Here is a 17327-nt window from a genome sequence, read left to right on the forward strand (position 1 = left end):
CCTTTCCCATTCTGTAAATGTCTTGTGAAGTAGGGGATGATTTAAGTCCTGTGCTCATGTCAAATACACTATTTTCAAAGATCTTGTGTTACATACTACTACCTTTGATAAGGAGTAAATAATTTGTATTTAGTAATACATTTCTCTTATTACAGATTTCTGTGAGTAAAGTCATTTTGCCCAAGAAAAGGAACATAAATCCTGAAAATATTTGAGTTGTCTACCTATTGAGGTAGCCTAATCATGTCAATCAGAAAAGTAATTGTTCTGCTTGATCAGAGAAAAGTTGGTATACGTTATATAGCAGTAGGTGTGTAAAATCCTCTCTAATGACAGCAACCAGGAAAAGTAAACAAATCACCCCTGCATGACACAAGTCATCTCACAACCATTCACTAGCTAAATATTCATCATGTGGAAGAAATTTTGCATACTTTTACTAGTTGAATTGCACATTTCACTGAGTAAAGTACAAGGTCTATACCCCACTTAATTTTTCTAAGATCATTTGAATTACTATTAATATTATCACATACTGTTCCTGATAATACATGGCATGTACTAGAAGATGAACAACTCTTGGAGCTACTGAATACAACTGAGGCCTTTTCAATCCCGAAGTAGGGCTGAAGATTAACTGGTCCATCAATAATTGGATAAAATAGTGAAGCTAATAAACAATAGATTCTGGTTGGATTCCTAGTTCAATTCTTGGAGATTTACATAACAGCAGTAATGATAAGTACTCACATTTATAACACGCTCATCCTGACAGAGACCAATGTGCTTTAAAACAAATTAAATAGTGGGAGTCCATGGTAACAAGCTATATAGTTTGCTTTAGCTTTGAAAGAGCCATTCAAATCTGGGAATCAAGGCCGTAACCATAGCAGGGCAGCTGCCCAGGGCATGAAGCTGTGAGGCTGGAAAAATGAAAAAACCCAACAGTAGGGAGCGCAAATATGCTTGCTTACCCCCAGCCCTGAAATGCTTAGTTACAGCATTGCTGGGGACTTAGAGGCCTGCTCCAGCATTGAAGGATTTCCTGTAGAAATATCTGTTTCAGCCATGAAAGGCTGTCTAAATTGCAGGCTGGGCTTAATCAGACACTTGCTTCAGTTGATATACTCCTCTGGATGCTTGTCTTAGAAAGAGGACTGCTCCGGAATTCAAAGAAGGAGGTAATTTGAGAAGCCTGGGGGAGGTTTGTTGCAGTTATGAAAGATTCAATCTAAACTGGGAGTTTAACACAGGCAGAGTCTTTCTGTAGTAGAGAATGACTTAGTCCAACTAGCTAGAAAAGCTTGGTTTTAGGCAGAAGTCTGCAAGAAGCTGAGAATACTTTGTTCAGGCTGAAAGCTTGGTGTGACAGTGCACTCCACAATGTTTTATGGAAATATGCTTATGAGAGTGTAAATAAGATGTAACTGGAATAGGCTTATGCAAAAGGTCTCTTGTAAGGTATCATTACAAAGCTTATAATCTACTGTGTGTGTTCATCCTGTTTGTATGTATGTATCATTCTTGTATCTGAAGCTAGAAATATAAAGTATAACTCTGAGGTACTACTGTAATTATGCAAAGCGTGGGCCATTGATGATGGTTTAGAATCTTGACGGCTCCCATTGATTAGGACAATTGGTTGTCTGTTTATTTTAAAGCCTTCCCATGTTCATGTAAGCCAGCCCAGGAAGAATGGTGGAATCCGTCTTAAATCTGGTGCTTTTCCATATAGCAGGAGGGGTGGGGATCCAGAGAGACAAAAGATTCCTGCCTTGTGCCAAAGCTAAAAAAGAGAGTGGAAGAGAACAAAGGAGGCTGCCAGTCATGAGAACACCCCTAGTTTCCACCTAAGATGTCTGCTGGAACTCACAAGGACTGTACCAGATGAAAGGATTGGGCCCAGACTAGAAAGGAGTCTAGTCTGTGAAAGAAGCTTATTGGAACATCTCTGAGGGTGAGATTTTACCTGTAAACGGTTTCTTAATGTATTAGACTTAGACTTGCATGTTTTGCTTTATTTTGCTTGGTGACTTACTTTGTTCTGTCTGTTATTACTTGAAACCACTTAAATCCTACTTTTTATACTTAATAAAATCACTTTTGTTTATTATTGAACCCAGAGCAAGTGATTAATACCTTGGGGAGCAAACAGCTGTGCATATCTCTCTATCAGTGTTATAGAGGGTGGACGATTTATGGATTTACCTTGTATAGCTTTATACAGAGTAAAATGGATTTATTTGGGGTTTGGATACCATTGGGAGCTGGGTGTCTGGATGCTGGAAATAGGTGACCTGCTGAGCAGTTTTTGGTTCAAGTCTGCAGCTTTGAGGGCATGGATCAGACCTGGGTCTTTGTTGGAATAGGCCAGGGTGTCTGGCTTAACAAAGCAGGGTTCTGGAGCCCCAAGCTGGCAGGGGAAATGGGCTCAGAGGTAATTCCAGCACGTCAGGTGGCAGTCCCAAGGGGGGGTCTCTGTGACTGAACGCATCACACTTGGTTTGAGTCTTTTTTTGTAGTGGTGGTTTTATTTTATGTATTTATTTGTACTTTAGTTTATAATCCATAAACTTGGAAGCCTGGAAGGGTCCTCGATAAATCATCTAGTCCAATCCCCCACACTGAGGAAGGACTGAGTATTATATATCAGGGGTTCTCTTAGGGGGTCGCAAGCTGTCAGCCTCCACCTTGAAGCCCCACTTTGCCTCCACCATTTATAATTGTGTTAAATATAAAAAAAGTTTTTAATTTTTAAGGGGGTCGCATTCATAGGCTTGCTGTGTGACAGGGGTCACCAATACAAAAGTCTGAGAACCACTGTTACATATCATACCTTGCAGGTGTTTGTCTAACCTGATCTTAAAAACCTCCAGTGATGGAGATTCTGCAACCTCCTGAGGTAGTTTGTTCCAGTGCTTAACTACCATTACACTTAGGAAGTTTTTGCTAACCTAAATCTCCCTTGCTGCAAGTTAAGACCATTAGTTCTTGTCCTGTCCTCAGTGGCTAAGGAGAACAATATATCACCGTCCTCTTTATAACAACCTTGTACATACTTGAGGACTATTGTGTCCTCCCTCCGTCTTCAAGTTGCAGTGGGGGAGGTTTAGATTGGATATTAGGAAAAACTTTTTCACTAAGAGGGTGGTGAAACACTGGAATGCGTTACCTAGGGAGGTGGTGGAATCTCCTTCCTTAGAGGTTTTTAAGGTCAGGCTTGACAAAGCCCTGGCTGGGATGATTTAACTGGGAATTGGTCCTGCTTCGAGCAGGGGGTTGGACTAGATGACCTTCTGGGGTCCCTTCCAACCCTGATATTCTATGATTCTATGATTCTATGATTCTATTCTCTTCTCCAGACTAAACAAACCCAAATTTCCCTCCACCCCAATCTTTCCTCATAGTCATGTTTTCTAGATCTTTAATCATTTTTGTTGCTCTCCTCTGAAATTTCTCCAATTTTTCCACATCTTTCCTGAAGTGTAGTGCCCAGACCTGGACGCAATACTTCAATTGAGGCTTTATCAGTGCTGAGTATATTGGAAGAATTACTTCTCGTGTCTTGCTTACAACAACCCTGCTAATACATTCTAGAGTGATGTTCACTTTTTTTTTGCAACAGCATTATACTGTGTACCCATATTTAGTTGGTGATCCACTATATCTCCCAGATCCTTTTCTGAAGTACTCCTTCTTTAGGCAGTCATTTCTCATTTTGTATTTGTGCAATTAATTAATCCTTCCTAAGTGTAGTACATGCACTTTTCCTTATTGAATTTCATCCTATTTAAGTCAGACTGTCTCCAGTTTGTCAAAGTCATTTTGAATTTTAATCGTATCCTCCAACTCGCTTACAACCCCTCCAAGCTTGATCCCCTCCCCCAACTTTATAAGTGTACTCTTTATGCCATGAGCCAAATCATTTATGAACATATTGAATAGAACCAGACTCAGGACAGATCCATGTGGCACACCACTCAATATGCCCTTCCAGCTCGATTATGAATAATTGATAACTACTCTGAGTATGGCTTTCCAGTCAGTTGTGTACTCACCTTATAGTAATTCCTCTAGGCTATATTTCTCTAGTTTGTTTCTGAGAAGCTCAAGTGAGACAGTATGAAAAGCCTTATTAAAGTCAAGGTATTTAACATCTACTGCTTTTTGCCTCTCCCATCCCCATCCACAAGACTTTTTACTTTGTCAAAGAAAGATATTAGGTTGGTTTGACATGATTTCTTCTTGAAAAATCCATTTTGACAGGTACTTATTACCTTATTTTCTTTTTGGTGTTACAAATTGATTGGTTTCAGAGGGGTGGCCGTGTTAGTCTGTATCAGCAAAAACAACAAGGAGTCCTTCTAGCACCTTAGAAACTAACAAATTTATTTGGGCATAAGCTTTCGTGGGCTATAATCCACTTCATCAGATGCATGGAGTGAAAAATACAGTAGGCAGGTATAAATATACAGCACATGAAAAGATGGGAGTTGCCTTACCAAGTGGGGAGTCAGTGCTAACGACGCCAATTCAATCAGGGTGGATGTGGCCCATTCACAACAGTTGACAAGAAGGTGTGAGTATCAGAGGGAAAATTACTTTTTGTAGTGACCCAGCCACTCCCCAGTCTTTATTCAGGCCTAATTTGATAGTGTCAAGTTTGCAAATTAATTCCAGCTCTGCAGTTTCTTGTTGAAGTCTGTTTTTGAAGTTTTTTGTTGAAGAAGTTTTTTTGGCCACATTTAAGTCTGTTAATGAGTGTCCAGGGAGATTGAAGTGCTCTCCTACTGGTTTTTGAATGTTACCGTTCTTGATGTCTGATTTGTGTCCATTTATTTTTTTGCATAGAGACTGTCCAGTTTGGCCAATGTACATGGCAGAGGGGCATTGCTGGCACAAGATGGCATATATCACATTGGTAGATGTGCAGGTGAATGAGCCCCTGATAGTGTGACCGATGAGGTTAGGTCCTATGATAGTGTCCCTTGAATAGATATGCGGACAGAGTTGGACTAGACAAACCATTTACAACACACACTTTGCTTCTCTACAGAGGAAAAAGGACACTAAACTATCTAAACACCTACATGCCACGAAGGGCCACAAAAGTGGTACCCTTAACTCACCCAACAATATTGTTAATCTATCCAGCTACACTCTTAGCCCAGTAGAAGAGTCTGTCCTATCTCGGGGCCTCTCCTTCTGCCCCACCACCCCCACAAACATGATACAGTTCTGCGGTGACCTGGAATCCTACTTTCACCGTCTCTGACTCAAGGAATATTTCCACTACACCACTGAAGAGTGCACTAACCCACAGAAACCTTCCTACCAACGCTACAAGAAAAAAGATTCTGCATGGACTCCTCCTGACGGTCGAAACAACAGAATGGACTTCTACATTGAGTGCTTCCGCCGACGTGCACGGGCTGAAATTGTGGAAAAGCAGCATCACTTGCCCCATAACCTCAGCCATGCAGAACACAATGCCATCCACAGCCCCAGAAACAACACTGACATTATAATCAAAAAGGCTGACAAAGGAGGTGCTGTAGTCATCGTGAATAGGTTGGAGTGTGAACGAGAGACTGCTAGGCAACTCTCTGACGCCACATTCTACATGCCATTACCCTCTGATTCCACTGAGGGTTACCAAAAGAAACTACACCATCTGCTCAAGAAACTCCCTGAAGAAGCACAGGAACAAATCTACACAGACACACTCTTAATGCCCCGACCAGGGGTATTTTATCTGCTACCAAGATCCATAAACCTGGCAATACTGGACTCATCATCTCAGGCATTGGCACCCTGATGGCAGGATTGTCTGGCTATGTGGACTCTCTCCTCAGGCCCTACGCTACCAGCACTCCCAGCTATCTTCGAGACACCACTGACTTCCTGAGGAAACTACAATGCATTGGTGATCTTCCAGAAAACACCATCCTAGCCACTATGGATGTAGAAGCTCTCTACGCCAACATTCCACACAAAGATGGACTACAAGCTGTCAGGAACAGTAACCCCGATAATGTCATGGCAGACCTGGTGGCTGAGATTTGTGACTTTGTCCTCACCCACCACTATTTCAGATTTGGGGACGATCTATACCTTCAAGTCAGTGGCACTGCTATTGGTACCCGCATGGCCCCACAGTATGCCAACATTTTTATGGCTGACTTAGAACAACGCCTCCTCAGCTCTCATCCCCTAGTGCCCCTACTCTACTTGTGCTACATTGATGATATCTTCATCATCTGGACCCAGGGGAAGGAGGCCCTTGAGGAATTCCACCCATGATTTCAACAATTTCCACCCGACCATCAACCTCAGCCTGGACCAGTCCACACAAGAGATCCACTTCCTGGACACTACAGTGCAAATAAGCGATGGCCACATAAACACCACCCTATACCGGAAACCTACTGACCGCTATGCTACCTACATGCCTCCAGCTTTCATCCATACCACATCACATGATCCACTGTCTACAGCCAAACCCTAAGATACAACCACATTTGCTCCAATCCCTCAGACAGAGACAAACACCTACAGGATCTCTATCAAGCGTTCTTAAAACTACAATACCCACCTGGGGAAGTGAAGAAACAGATTGACAGAGCCAGAAGGGTACCCAGAAGTCACTTACTACAGGACAGACCCAACAAAAAATGCCACTAGCCGTCACCTACAGCCCCCAGCTAAAACCTCTCCAGTGCATCATCAAGGATCTACAACCTATCCTGAAGGATGATCCCTCACTCTCACAGACCTTGGGAGACAGACAGCCCCCCAACCTGAAGCAAATACTCACCAGCAACTACACACCACATAACAGAACCACTAACCCAGGAACCAATCCCTGCAACAAAGCCCGTTGCCAACTCTGTCCACATATCTATTGAAGGGACATCATCATAGGACCTAACCACATCAGCCACACTATCAGAGGCTCGTTCACCTGCACATCTACCAATGTGATATATGCCATCATGTGCCAGCAATGCCCCTCTGCCATGTGCTGTATATTTATACCTGCCTACTGTATTTTTCACTTCATGCATCTGATGAAGTGGGTTATAGCCCACGAAAGCTTATAAAGCCCAAATAAATTTGTTAGTCTCTAAGGTGCCACAAGGACTCTTCATTGTTTTTACAAATTGATTGATATTCGCTCCATTATCTTTCTGGGTACTGAAGTTAAGCTGACTGGTGTGTAATTCTCTGGGTTGTCCTTATTACCTTTTTTATAGATAGGTACTATGTTTGCCCTTTTCCAGTCCTCTGGTATCTCTCCCGTCCTCCAGAAGGTCTCAAAGATAGTCATAATTATATTGTCATTGTTTGAGTACTTTTGTAACAAATTATTTCAGTTTCTATGGGACCTAAAATTACGAGTATATATTTTTGCAATGCTCCTGAGTCCATCTCCCTTCCTCTTTCCACTTTTATAGTACGTGAAATTATGGCTCACAGCTCACGTGTTAGACCATTGTGTAACAGATGGGTGGTTATTGTTTTGCTGGAATACGCTCGAAATAAAATGCTTAAGTGAATTAAGTAAATTGCTAACAAGTCAGCTGAGAAATAGAATTTAACTCTTCTAGCATCAGATATATTCACTTGTTAGTTATTTGAAATTGTGACTGTCATTGGTAATGGTTCTCATGTAGTCCATTGGTTCACTGATGACATTTTCATGCTCTCTCTCTTTGTGGATTCTGGAGTGACTCTGAAGTCCAAAGCATGAGGCGCATGCTCATGAGCAGATCAGGCAGACAAAGTCATTGGTGAGCATCTTGGTAGCTTTAGCAGTAGTATGACACTTTTTGTCTTGCAGCTAACAATCAATTATTTCTGTCCTCTTCAAAGGCTTGGAAAGCTCTGAGTGTTGTATGTTGCAATGCTGATCTATTTGACACAGCCTTCTCGAGATCATCTGATTTTATTGCACCAAAGTGTGTGCTGTTCTTGATGCTGTACTTGTAGTGCTTTCTGGGGCGGTCTTGATTCCGATATCCTTGTGCCAATTCTCCATAGACAATTTTTCTGGGGAGTCAATATTCAGGCATCCTAATGATGTGACCAGCCCAGCGTAGTTGGGCTTTTATTAGCATGGCCTTGATGCTTGTGGCATTTGACTTTTGGAGAACCTCCGGTTGGTAATTTTGTCTTGCCAGTGGATCCCCATAATGGCGCGCAGAGATAGATAGCATATGAAAGCCCTCTAGTTGTTTGATATGCCATTTATATGGTGTCCAGGTCTCTCAGTTGTAGAGGAGAGATGTAAGCACAAAAGCATTATAAAGTTTTATTTTTGTTAAGAGGGTAATGTTATGGGATTTCAAGACTTTTCTATATAGCTTGCCTAGTGACTGAGACAATTTCTGTATCCTGTTTGTGATCTTTGTCAAGAGATCCATCATTAGAGATGCTGCTGGCGAGATAGGTAAAATTATCAACTTGCTTTAGTTGGATTCCATTAATGGATATGCTAGGAGACATGGCATGGAGTGGTGAAGATGATTGATACAACACCACAGTTTTCTCCAGGCTGATTGTGAGACCAAACAATTTTGATGCTTCAGCGAAGTGATCTATGATGCACTGGAGATCTCCCCCGTGTGTGCTAGGAGGGCACAATCATCCATTCACAAAGAGTGCTTTTCTTATTAGTAGTTCTGTTACTTTTGTTTTTGCTTTAAGCCTCATAAGATTGTAGACTGAACCGTCGTGTCTGTATCTGATGTATATGCCTCTGTTGAACCTGTTTGTAGCATGGTTGAGAACCGTAGTGAACAAGAGGTTAAAGAGTACAGGGGCAAGGACACAACCTTGTTTGACTCCATTTGAAATGGGAAAGGAGTCTGTGAGATCTCCATTAAAAAGTACCTGACCTTGCATCCCCTTGTGAATAAACGAATGACCTTTACCAGTTTTGGTGGGCAACCAAGTTTGCTGAGGATCATCCATAATCCTTCTCTATTAAAATACATATCCCTTAAGTGTTGAAAGTGGAAAATTTTACAAAAAGTTCAATTTATTTCTAAAAATATTTTAAAGAAAGGTTCTGTTAAAGAGAGAAATACAAATGAAAACTGGAGTTACAGTAAGAATCCGCAGAAGAGCCCAGAGCTGGCATGCTATTTCTTTGTCTCAGATGTTTCATTCTACTGTGCTGTCAGATAATTTTTTGATATGGTTTTACTCCTCTACCTGAAGCTTGAAATACCTTGTGTTTTCCACTCAAGGGTTGTAGGAGTATTTTTTTTGGTCATGTCAAAAGACTAACTTTTAAAAAATTTACTACTGCACTTCTGATAATACTTTTATGGGAAAGGCCTATACAATTTAACAAATATTATAATCTTCAAAACAAATGTTCATAAGAAGCAGAGAAAAGAGTTAAAATAACAACAGTGTATATGCCTCTGGTCTCACCTGAACTTAATCCTTTCCTGGTAAATTTTGGTAAGCACCACTTAGTCCAGCTTTTATCTCTGGGCTGGGAGAAACAGACAGCTGTCCTGAGGTTTCTCTGCATCTCTCAGAGCAGCAATTACCTACTCACACCCTTTCTCTAAAGAAGGGCACTTCCTCGGCAAAACTTTTGTTGTTCAGGGGTGTTAAACCCTGCCCCCAATGACAAAAGTTTTATCATCGAAAAGCACCGGTGTGAACAGTACTTTGTCGGCAGGAGTGCTTTCCTGCCGGTAAAGCCGCTGCCGCTGTTTGGGGGGGTGGAAGTTTTTTGTCGGCAGGAGAGCTCTCTCCTGCCGACAAACAGCAGCTACACTGCACGGCCTTTAGCGGCACGGCTGTAGCCGTGTCACTAAAGCTGCATAGTGTAGCTGTAGCCGTAGCCTTAGTGTTCTTTTATTTTAGGCTCTGGCCTTGAAAAAACAGACTGTTAACCTGGCTGGAGACAGACAGATAGGCATATTCCAATTAATAGGTCACTCATGGTCTCTTAAGGACCCCTGGTATTTTCCCTGGAGATGCCTTATCTGTCATTGTTTTGTTTCCATTTTGTTCTCCTCTAACAACCTCATTAGATTTAACTTCACGGAGTCATACAGAATAACATCAAGGAGGTGAACGGAGTGTATATATAACAGTGATACAAAATACAGATCTCTCCCTCATTCTCCATAAATGCTTTATGGAGGCCTATTGTTAGAGTTTGCCTGATGTTGCTCATGAGGGCAGTCTGATCATGGCAGTGCATTAAAACACTGACCCACAGAAAAAGTTATTTAAAATGTTATTTAAATTTCCATTTTTGATGCAAAAGGTGCCCCACAACTCAATTCTAAATTTTTAATAGAAACAGGCAAGTTACAGTAATGTCAATGGTAGTCTTTTTTCACCTATAGTGCAGACCCTCTGGTTTTAGGTGTCTTGCTAGCACTTACTATTCTTTTATATTTAATTTTTAACATGTTTAGAACACTTTGTTCTCAAGAAAGCATGAATGAGGGGGATTAAATTATATCTGTACTATACGTTCCTTAGTGACTGGTAATTATTCTGTCACTCACCATGCTACACTATTCATTGCACTTAACTTGCATAGAGCTGAGGAAAAAGCCCCACATTTTCCCATGTATTAGAACACAATTAAAATCTATGGCTTCTTACAGCATCATGTACTAATCCAGAGAATAATATAAAAGAGTAAACAGTGTGGGAAAGTTGTATTTTGGATACGTTATTTTTTCTTCAAGCAACAAAATAAAAAACTGTTTCCCATTTTGATGGAGTGGGAGAATTATGGGAGTAAGGGCCTGCTTAAGCGTACCAGACAAATGTGGCAATTGTATCCTGTTGCTCTTTGGAGAAAGCAGTAAAATGTAGCTACAGGTACAAACTTGAAGAATGTCCTGTGTAAATTCCGACTATGGACTATATTTTCAAAAGAGACTATTGAATTTTGGATACCTTGATTTTTTTTTTTCTGCACAATTTTAGACATCTTAAAAAGCCCTGATTTTAGAAAATACTGAGTACCTACTATCTAAAAATAAAACCTGTCAAAGAAGTGGGCAACTTATCTATTCTCTGAACATGGTTCCTGAACAGACAGACCCACATTTACCCATTCACCTTCTCTGAACAGTTAAGTGGAGAAATTTGTAGGAGACTATTCTGTCCTTCATTGTGATAGGCATTCACTTTGGACTCCATTTCATCACATACAGACCAGTTCTTCCCCTTTCATTATTGTAAGTTATTTACATCAAATTTTTATTCATGAATGGAGGAGGGTTCACAGTTGTAGAAAATTATTTATGTTAACTACAAATCATTTAACATTTTCTGTACAACTTTTACTCTGGTGACGTTCATGGTGGGTCTCTCCCACATTGTATGCCATACCTGGGATGGATGAGGAAGATGGTGTTCCAATCACAAAAGATAAAAATCCTGTATCTTAAAAGCCCTAAAAATAGTTTGCCACCGTACATAGCTTGAGACTTGTTAGTTTCTTGGTTGAATGTATGAAATTATTCTAGCTATAACATTTTGCTTATCTGTTGTCAGATTGATTAGCCAATATTTCTCTCTGGGTATAGCAGGATGACAGTAAGACTTATATAGGCCTTTTGGAAGAAGTGTGTTAAAGACTAACTCAAAATGAGAAAGCCAGACCAGGTCTGGATGTTCCAAGCTGTATGGAACAAGGCCTGGAGATGAGCGAGAGAAGTCATGAAGGATTCAGTTGGTTATGTTGGTTAAGCAGAGTGAAGGGGGTCAAGGAGACGAGGGAAGATAGAGGCAGAAGCAAGGATAAGTGGGGCCTTGAAGGCTAAGAAAAGGAGCTTCAATTTGATACAAAGTGAAGGGGAAGCCAGTGAGGGGAAGGAAAGAGGGGCTAGACATAGTCAGAAAAGTGGGTCATATTATTATTTTTCAGCAGCATTTTGAGTAGACTAAACAGGTGTGCCAAAGTGAGTCTTCTGTGCCAGAAAGGAGGAGACTGCAGTAGTGAAAGATCTGAAGTAAAATTTATACTTTGTTTGCAGTGTGTAACATGGTCTTTGATGTTGGAGAATGGTTGGATAGGACCCCGGTGACCTACAGTTTGAACATTTTGTTTAAAAATAATGAAAATGCAAATTTGTCATATTTTTCCCACAGCACATTGTTCCAACAGCATAAAGTGGCAGTTATTTGAGGTACTGTTGAGTACTCACAGTTACAGTGCATTATAAAAGGAAGTGGTACTCGTTCTAAATTGAAATGAACAAGGCAGATGTAAAAATTATTAAAATTCAGTTCACAGGAAGGGCACATTTTCATAAACAATGTATATCCCTCCTCCCACAAGGTTAAATAAAGACGTATGATCAAAAGATCCCTTATTTTACTAATTTAATTTGTTGGTGCATCTAATTTTCTGTCAGCAAGAAAGAAAAATCACCAAAATAACAAATTAAAAATGCTTGTTGAGAACAGCAGAAAACGCTGCATAGGACAACACACCACACACGAAACATTAGCAGCATAACAATGAGGGAAGATAGTCAAATGGTTTCTATTCTCAGCTCTGCTACTGATTTACCTTGTGAGTTTGGGCAATGAATTAACCTCTGTATAAAATGGAGACACCTTACAGAGCTGTTGTGAGTCTGAGTTTGGAAAGCATACAGAGGGGTTCTCTAATATCAAAGGTGCTACCCAAGTACATTATTTTTTATTAAAACAGCTTTATATACCTCTCCCTCAGCTCATATAATTCGCTTCAGTTGGTGTAGAATTGGGGCCAGTGATTTTATCAGAACAGCTGTTAGCACAGGCAGTGCAATAAGCTGTGACAAAATGTACATCACTGACCGTACATTCAATGATTTAGGTCAAGAATCTGACTTCTTTAAGATAGAAGTTTTTAATGAAATACTAGTCATTATCTGAAGCTAGCTGTCCTGGAATGAACTAAATAATCACAGAGAGGATTATATTAAAATTTAAATTACTAATATTTTCTATTTATAGTACTCTGATTGTAACATTCTTTAAGGGGATGGTTGTTAATTAAAATACAAAATTTTTCAAGTCAGGGAACTGATTTTTGAGGAGATGTGGTCCTCTTAGGAGTTCTAATGGTGAAGTCAGTCAATGTACAGTAGCAGACATTAAACTCAGCATTTACAACCAAATGCCAGATAGTTATCACACTTACTTCCCAGAGTGAGTTTAGGGGTGAAAACGTGGTATCATTTCTAACACTCTCCAGTAAACTAGCTTTTTCATGGTGACCACTATACACTTATCACTGGATGGTCACTGGGAGGTAGAGTTAAGAAATGGGGGAAGATAAGAGCAACCACACATTGTCAGAATATACTACTGAAAGCACAAGGGAAGTTTCTAGATCATGTTGCAAGTCTAATGGATAATTAAATAATTAAAGTAAGCTTCCTACAGTTCACTAATTCTTTATTCGCTGACTAAGCAACACCACAAACTTTAAATAATACTGTACATGTTAGTTATAAAGGGGATCTATTTTCACTTTTTGTTTGCATTTGCTCCAAAGCTATCAAGACATAATTAAAATGGTACACTGATTAGTTCAAAATGGAAATGTGCTCTTTTAATAGTTGACAATTATGTACTTTCAATCCCCAGAGTAGTAGAATACACAATGTTTTTCTACAATGAATTTTACCCAAGCTCTCAAAAGGGATGCTGTTTTGGTTAGAAAACCATATTCAGTTCTACGTCTACACTGCAAGTTTGGAATGTGATTCCCCTGCTCATGTAAATATACTTGTGCTAGCTCTCGTCAAGCTAGTGTGAGTGTAAATGTCTGTCTAGACACAGTAGCACTGGTAGTAGCAGCGGAAGTACAGCTGAGCTGCGCTGAGTACATACCTGTCTGAAACTGGTGAGTAAGTGCTTGACATGGCTCAGCCATCCCCCTGTTGCTGCTACCAGTGCTACCATGGCTATACTGCTATTTTTACTTATGCTAGCTTGATGAAAGCTAGCACGTGTGTCTGTGAGCAGGGGAATCAGAGAAAGCCTTAGTTGTACTGAGTGTTCAGACCTGAATACTTTTAAATGACTTTTACAAGAATGACTCCCTTTCCTTAAGCAGGACCAAATATGTCTTTCAAGAGATGATGTGGTGGGAGTACCAGAGACTCCACATCAACAGCAATTCTGGAGAGAGCTCTGTAGGTTCACCCAACTAGTTGTAGCTTGATACAACTTCCTGACCCCAAAAGACCCTCTCTAATTTAGATTGCCTGTACCAGGTTTGGAACAAAGATTTGTGGATATCTCTCAATCCTAGCCAATGGGGAAGTGCCTTGTAAATCATAAAAACTCTCCTACAGATCTATGAATAAGGCTGATCCAGCAGAAAGTTATATTTTGTTCACAATGGTCTGGACATAGGTTACAGTGCATCGGCCTGCTGCTGCTGGAGATATCAGTCTTCTGGCTCACATGTGTTGGGCCTGCCCCAGGATACAATCCTTCTGAGTAGAAGTAGATTGAAAGATTAATATAATCATAGACTCATAGGACTAGAAGGGACCTTGAGAGGTTATCTAGTCTAGTCCCCTGCACTCATGGCAGGACTATATTATCTAGACCAGTGGTGGGCAACCTGCAGCCTGTACGGCTGGTCAATGTAAACAAACTATCTTGCGGCCTGCCAGCGGATTACCCTGATGGGCTTCAAGTTGCCCACCATTTATATAGACCATTCCTGAGCAGTGTTTGTCTAACCTGCTCTTAAAAATCTCCCATGATAGAGATTCCACAACCTCCCTAGGCATATAATGGATATCACCTTAAAAATTACTTCCCAGAACTGTTTTGGGATATATCCCACCATCTTGGAAACTCTCCAACTCATGGAAAGTTTGGTTCTCTATAGCAGTGCTTGTAGCACACAGCTGACCAGGCAGATGAAAACTAGGCAATGTTTCGGAGAACAGGGACCACAGACAAATTTGAGAAGATTTGAGCTTATTTGTTAGAAACCTTTGATTAATTCCTAGCAGATGGAAACTGAGATGTCATTCTCTTTTTCCCCAAACCTTTTTCCTTCCTCTCCTTTCCCTCCCTTCCTATTCCTTTGTTTTTTTATTCTTTTGTCTTTTTTCTGTTCTCTCCTTATTTTTTGGGGAAAAAAAATCAAATAAAGACTCTTTCCACTTCATTTTTTCTGATTCATATGGACAAGAAATCTGATGTCCAAGTTACTTGTGAGCAATCCGTTACATTGAGAAAAATCAGGATTGGGGTGAAAAGCCATTCAGTTTTTTTGTCAGTCTTGTAGCTAAGAAAATAATTGTTCATGGTAAATGTTCAGGACACCTGTCTTAAGAAATGATTTCCACACAGTGAATTTCTTAAAATATCTGGTAATGAACATTAAAACATTGAAAAATTAAATACTCTGTGTATATACTGTCATTTAAAAAAATCCTGGTTCATTAGGGCATGAATATGGTGGGAATTGCTTTTGAAGTGGAATTTTTAATTAAAATAGAGTAACAAAATAGTCTCAAATATGAGAATTGGACATTAGCCTCATTTGCCTACCACCCTGAAATGTTCTTGGTATTCAGTCCTCTTGTAACAAACATACATAAATGTAACAATATACACAACAAAGCATAACCCCTTGCCCTTCCCTCATGGAGCCAATATTCTATTCCAATATTGATCTTAAATCCCTTATGTAGTACAGCTGAGCAAAAACAGCTCTCCAGGTGTACCATTAACAGTGAAGAAACAGCTAATATCATTCTGTATTTCAGAATTAAGGGCCAGGTTGTGTCACACTCACTTGTGTTATGTAGTACCTTACGATGCAAGGAATCCCCTTTGTTTCTTTCTGTATTAAGGCAGTGTATTCATGAGTCTGATTTTGTCTTGAGTACCCTCAAGTTTCACCTCACTTAAAAACTACTTGATTACAAGATCAAGCATAAAAATACAAAAGTGGCACATCGTTACTGAAAAATTGCTTACTTTCTCATTTGTACCATATAATTATAAATAAATTGGAATATAAATATTGCAGTTATATTTCAGTGTATAGTATATAGAGAAGTTTAAATAAGTCATTATTGCTATGAAATTTTAGTTTGTACTGAGTTTGCTAATGCTTTTTATGTAGCTTGTCGTAAAACTAGGCAAATATCTAGATGAATTGATGTACCCCCTGGAAGAGCTCTGTGTACCCCCAGGGCTATGTGTAACCCTGGTTGAGAACCACTGTATTAAGGTACTACTCAGCATGAATAAGGAATGGCACAATCTGGCCCTAAAACTACTTTTTTAAAAATCCATTCATAAGTCATAGGTTCGTTAACAAATTTTTCATATGTAGTAAGTTAAACATTAAACTTGAGACCGTGGGCATTTTCTACATGGTTTAAGTCAAATGAATAATTGCCAAAATGTTAATTCTGCAGTCATGCATTCAGTGCTAATTTCTTAGCTCATTCTGTAGATCTGCATGAGATATACTGGCTCAACCTAAGTAAGAATATGAAAATGTAATTGTTAACATGTTGGCCTGTGGGCAAATCTGATACAGTTTTTAGTAGTTTCTGAACTTAAACACATGGGAAAGAAAGCTGAGGAATATGACCATTTCTTCAGTTTCATGCACAGTAGTCCAGTAAGACACACCAAACTGGCTTGATTTTCTGAGGTGTTGAACACTCAGAACTCCTGCTGAACTCAGTGCAAATTGTGGTGCTCAGCCTCTCTGGAAAGTGAGGCAGAACGTTTTCCAGTTTCTTAAAATGCATTTAGTCACAATCTTAAAAACAATTAAAACTGAATAATTCCCATAGATTTGTATTATCTGTGGTGAATTTTCTTATAGAGCATAGGAAGAAAATGAAAAGTTAAAAATGGCCACAATAAAACTTTCATCTCTTGATTTGCTTATTACAAAGATGGTTTTTTTCCCTTCAGCTTGCTGTCACTAGAATAAAACTGCTTATCATTTGCTTCTGATAGTGTTGCTAATGTTATTTTAGTACAGGGGTGGGCAAACTTTTTGGCCTGAGGGCCACATCTGGGTATGGAAATTGTGGCGGGTCATGAATGCTCACGAAATTGGGGGTTGGGGTGCAGGAGGGGGTGAAGGCTCTGGCTGGGGGTGCGGGCTGTGGTGTGGAGCCAGAAATGAGGAGTTCAGAGTGCGGGAGGGGGCTCCAGTGTGGGGCAGGGGATTGGGGTGCAAGAGGGGGTAAGGGTTCCAGCTGGAGGTGCAGGCTCTGGGGTGAAGCTGACGGGTTTGGGGTATAGGAGGGTGCTCCGGCTGGGATTGAGGGGTTTGGAGG

The 17327-nt window shown here is 40.2% G+C and overlaps 1 long non-coding RNA gene across 1 annotated transcript in view; it reads left to right on the forward strand.

Moving 5' to 3' along the window:
* Positions 1 to 1044: 1044 nt before the first annotated feature.
* Positions 1045 to 17327, forward strand: part of LOC141987448 (uncharacterized) — a 46828-nt gene continuing 30545 nt past the window's right edge. Inside the window, exon 1 of the long non-coding RNA XR_012639530.1 lies at positions 1045 to 1181. This is a non-coding gene — a long non-coding RNA (uncharacterized LOC141987448). The remainder of the gene's footprint in view (positions 1182 to 17327) is intronic.

The sequence above is a fragment of the Natator depressus genome, chromosome 5, assembly GCF_965152275.1.
Source record: "Natator depressus isolate rNatDep1 chromosome 5, rNatDep2.hap1, whole genome shotgun sequence".
In the NCBI taxonomy this organism is placed as follows: Eukaryota; Metazoa; Chordata; order Testudines; family Cheloniidae; genus Natator; species Natator depressus.